At 32.2% G+C, this 4,887-nt stretch overlaps 1 pseudogene; it reads right to left on the bottom strand.

Moving 5' to 3' along the window:
- Positions 1–2,543: 2,543 nt before the first annotated feature.
- On the bottom strand, positions 2,544–4,633 carry LOC139842427 (probable inactive purple acid phosphatase 29; annotated as a pseudogene).
- Positions 4,634–4,887: the final 254 nt, after the last annotated feature.

Raw genomic sequence — 4,887 nt, 5'->3', positions numbered from 1 at the left:
TATACAGCAGCATGATAACTGAGTGGGCATCCCTTTTAATCCAAAATCTCAATGTAAAGGAAGTTGGTGTATTTACATATTCTATAAAGGCCACATCTAAGAAAGGTCAAAAAGGTATAAATTTTTTTTTTTAAAAAAAAATTGCAGTGATACTTATACATTCTTTTGTCCAGATATTACAAACACATAATATATAACTGGAGCTGTACAATTTTCAATTGAAGGGTGATGATGGGGGTAATAGGCAAAGTTGTTAATTTTTTAGGGTAAAAGTGTGTTTTGGGGGTGATATTACTATGAAAGTACTCTGTGTAAACCTTTTTTCATTTTCATTGCATTATTATCATAAAATTCAAATAATATGCAGAAATTATTGGGTTGAAGTATGTACGCTTGATAAGCTTTTGTTGTAACCATAAATTGTCTCTTTTCGTTTTGAAATATACGACCTACATCTTTGTGAACATTTGTGTAAGCTAAGTGAATATATAAAGATTTACACGGCAATTTGAAATGAATCGTCTTCATTGATCTTTTATCTTACAATACAGGATTTGTGGATGGAATAGTAATGCAAATAGCAAATAGCAAATAGCAGACGTTGTAGATAACACATTGGGGATGGAATACAAGTATAATATTGGTCCTACATTGAAAAGGGTATTGAGTATTTTGCTCATGCGTACGGCTACCATATTCAAGAATGTTCTCGTGCAGCTACACCAACATGCCTGATTCATGTATGGTTCTTATTGATCAAGAGGTATTAAAACACTCGTGTACATTATTGCTTAATTTTATGTCTATCTTCTAATTATTGATGGTCAAAAAAGTTAATGTCTTTAGTAATAAACTTATTTATAAAATTATGCTGACTTTATAGAATATTAAGTACTACACAACGTATAGGCCTCATCGTGTTTGAATATCCAAAGAAACTCCATGAACTTTTATGTTAGAAGACATTTAAATTTTTAATACTTAATTACCTCCATGAGTTCCATTCTAATCAAAGTATATCACTTTGTTAATATTGTATAAGAATATGATGGGTAAAACGATTTTATGCTTAGCATGATATTGTACTATTTCTTTGATACGATTTGTTGATTCCTATACACAAATTGGACAACAAAATGTGTAAGATAAGGTGAACCCATCCCATACTTTAGCTTGCGATCTCCCGAAATTGTGTTGTCTGTTCAGGAAAAGATACCAAGCTTGCTTCGCAATAAACATCTTGTGACAGATTGAAGACTATGCTTGATTTTGGTATGGTTATTGAAGATTGGAATGGTTTAAGGAGGACATGTTTTGAAGACAATAAGATGTTTCAAGAATTGTTTGTACTTCTGAATTATCATAGTTTGTATGGTACATTATGTTATTTCAAACTATGTTTTAATATTTTTATAGTAGGAATTGTATATAAAGATACTTTTTATCAAGCCACAAGATAAAATGTGGTTTAATACTCAAAACAAATTAGTATCCCTGAAAAGATTCCAACTATTTTGATGGCTCAGCTTAATATGTGATTAATATTTTCCTTTTTATTGTAACTATTACGGAGTAATATGTAATGTTTCAAGTATCATAGATGCCCCAGATGTTCAAAACAAAAAATACCAAATGGGTCATATGCTTTCTATACCATAAAGAAAATTGATGCTTCCGACTATTTTGACACTTGACCCGTTTAGGCCGAAAAAGGTCAAATTGGGTAACGGTCAATGTGAAGACGTCCCATATGTCGAGTTAAGTATTTTAGAAGTTTTGGTGTCTTGAAAATGAGTTTTGGGTATATGGATGTTGAAATGAGAGAAATTATGACTCATATGGGTCATAAAGATATATTTGGATGGTAGTAAAAACAATGGTGAATATATCAATACCCATATAAAAATCACGAGCTTTTGTGATTAATGGAAATACTCTTTTGTGTTAAAAAAATTAACTTTCTACTTGATCATTGTTTGTAATTTATATGTTGGCGACTCGATTATTTTATAAATAATTTGTGATACCAACCACTTGAAATCATGGCTTCGACATTGGTAATAAGGCAACAATAAACTTAAGAAAACATAAGTTAGCGATCCCATCATTAGATTGTTCTAAGTCAACCATAAACTTAAGAAAACATAAGTTTATTGTTGATCGAAATTATTAAAATTATTGGTAGTAATCTCATATTTCGCTCAACACTTCACAACTATCTCAAAAGATTGAAGTTGTTTAGTAAACAACGGAAAACTACACCTATATAAAGTTCAGTTAATTCATTTTTAACATATATTTTATTTTGAATAATTATAATTATTGTGTTCCAACATTGTTAAATTTATATTTGATTACTCATTTATGTTATTTAAAGTTCAGCATTTCAAAATTCATATAACGTATATTAATCATTCTCATACAAAAGCCGTGTTTCTACTTTTTTACTATAACAATTTTTTTTAAAGAATCCCGCGAATTCGCGGGTCTTTAACTAGTAATTTATTATTACAAAGTTGTTGCCAAACAATTCGAAACAACTATTAGTGACGTCGTAAATAATTCCAAGGCATAGTCGTTGAAAAAGCCGGCTGCGTCTCATATCTCCAAAGATCATCGAGTCGCTTCCATGTTTTTATGGAGTCGACTTCACCACATTCACCATTTGGTGATTCCTTTTCTAAAGAAGCGACAACCATCCTAGCCCTTCTTGACCATCCAGGCTTCCCATAACCATGATATCCATCCAGATCCACCACCATAACAAAGATGAATATTATTTAACTTGCCACAGAAATCGTTAATATGATCATGACCTGTGAAAACAGCCTTTATATCACCATTATCAACAAACGTTTTAAAAAAATCCGAATTCACAGAAGCAGAGCTAATCTCTTCTTGTCTTGAACCTGTTAAGTTTGACGAATCCAAATTTGCATACTCGGGCAATGGAATATGAAAATATACAAGTCCAGGAGGATCGACGACGCCTCGTGAGAGCTCCTTTAGTGAGATCTCAGTAGACGTTTTGTAGAACCAAAACTTTTGAGACGGTTTGATCCATCCATAGCCAGGAACGCAAGGGTTTGTTGAGTAGTCTCCACTATCAAGGAAGTATAAGTTTAATATCGAGTTATTAACATAACTTGTCCCTTGAGCTCCATGAACTTCAAGGTTATAATTCCCAAAACCATCAATATCATCAAAACCACCACCTGTTGGATTTAACTGGGATAAAGTGTTCTCCATTCCAACAATATGCCTCATAACATCTTCTCTTGACAAGTTTGTTGATTGTTGGTCATGATTCCCTAAAACTGCAGCCCAGGGGATTTTCGACTTTATAGCAGGGGCAAATGCTGCGCTCATGGACTGTACTGCATCTGTCGCATCCGGTCCGTAGATGTTATCTCCGGTGAAAACAATTAGGTCTGGTTTCTCAGCTTCAATCATGCGCTCAATGAAACGGCTTGTCATCAAATCACTACAATTTTCTTGTGGAAACTGATTTGGTAATACGTCCTTGCAACCACTCTTGCTGCCATCAGCATAATGCATATCAGCTATTTGCAAAACCCTAAACTCTCCGTTCTTTTCATTAAACCGTAACTGTTGTTTCCCACCACTACCGTTACTTGACGTTATTATTAGACTCGAGAAGACAAGAACGATAATCAACAGAATTCTCGACATCTTTATAGCGAATCAACTCAAAGAAACAATCCTGAAAAAAAGGTTGAAAATACAATAATGATGATGAAGTCAGTTATTCTACTGCTGGTATTTGTCGGTAACGAAAATAAATTGAAAAAAACGTAATAATGTTTTGTTAAGCAAGTATTAGGGCTGGTTGGACCAGGTATAGTTAATCCTAGACCCAAACCCGGACCCCATATCCGGCGGGTCCCATCTAGTTACCATTCGTCGGGATCCCCATTCAAATGTTTCTGTTTTAAAAGGCTCAACAAAATTATGACTAACGTTTATTTTGAACATATATAACACAACAATAACTTATGTATAATATTATATAAATATAAATTGGACTGAAAAGAAATCATGCTACATATTACTACCCAATAAAAAGAGTGTACTCGCAACCAATTTCAAACTATATGGTATCTACAACTAACTGATGAACACATTATATCTCATATTTGTATTATTAATTATAATTATTATTATTATTATTAAATTATTAATTACCATTACTATTATTAATTATCAATTATTATGAAGTAAGTATATTGAAAAAATAGACCCGGTATACTGGCGGGTATACGGCCCGGTTAAAACCAGTCTAATTGTATAAAATCAACCAGATGATGATCGGATCTAATAACGGTGAAAGCAAAGTCCATTCATAGGTCGAACAAACCTAAATATTTTCCAGAAGAAAACTAAAGCCAGGGATTTTAACAAATTAACTAAATAGCAGCAAATTGATTGATTAAGTTTACTTACAGTATGTATAGATTTAAATGAATACATACAATAAAAGAAGAATCGTACCTGATAATAAGATATTGTGAAAGAGGAGCAGCAGATTTGAATGAAAAACCCTTTGATGGAAACTTCGATTGTCAATTTCTCATACCGTATTCATGAATTGGCGGTTCGGCTTAGAGGTTTTTGATGTTGGAATCGCATCGCAATATATATATATATATATATATATATATCCTTTAAATCTCTAACGTATGTCATCATTCGACTAATCTTCCTTTAATTTTCCTTAATCATGCCATTTGTCACAATTTCATAAGCCAAAGTGATGTCATCATCTGATAAATAAATGGTAATTAATAAGTAAATAGAAAAACGAAAATTAAATGCTAAATGGCATACAAATATGTAATACAAAAACAAACAAAATAATCCAAATTA

Source organism: Rutidosis leptorrhynchoides, chromosome 4 (assembly GCF_046630445.1).
Source record: "Rutidosis leptorrhynchoides isolate AG116_Rl617_1_P2 chromosome 4, CSIRO_AGI_Rlap_v1, whole genome shotgun sequence".
Lineage (NCBI taxonomy): Eukaryota > Viridiplantae > Streptophyta > Magnoliopsida > Asterales > Asteraceae > Rutidosis > Rutidosis leptorrhynchoides.
The sequence above is the reverse complement of the archived record's forward strand: the minus strand, read 5'-3'. Positions and strand labels throughout refer to the sequence as shown.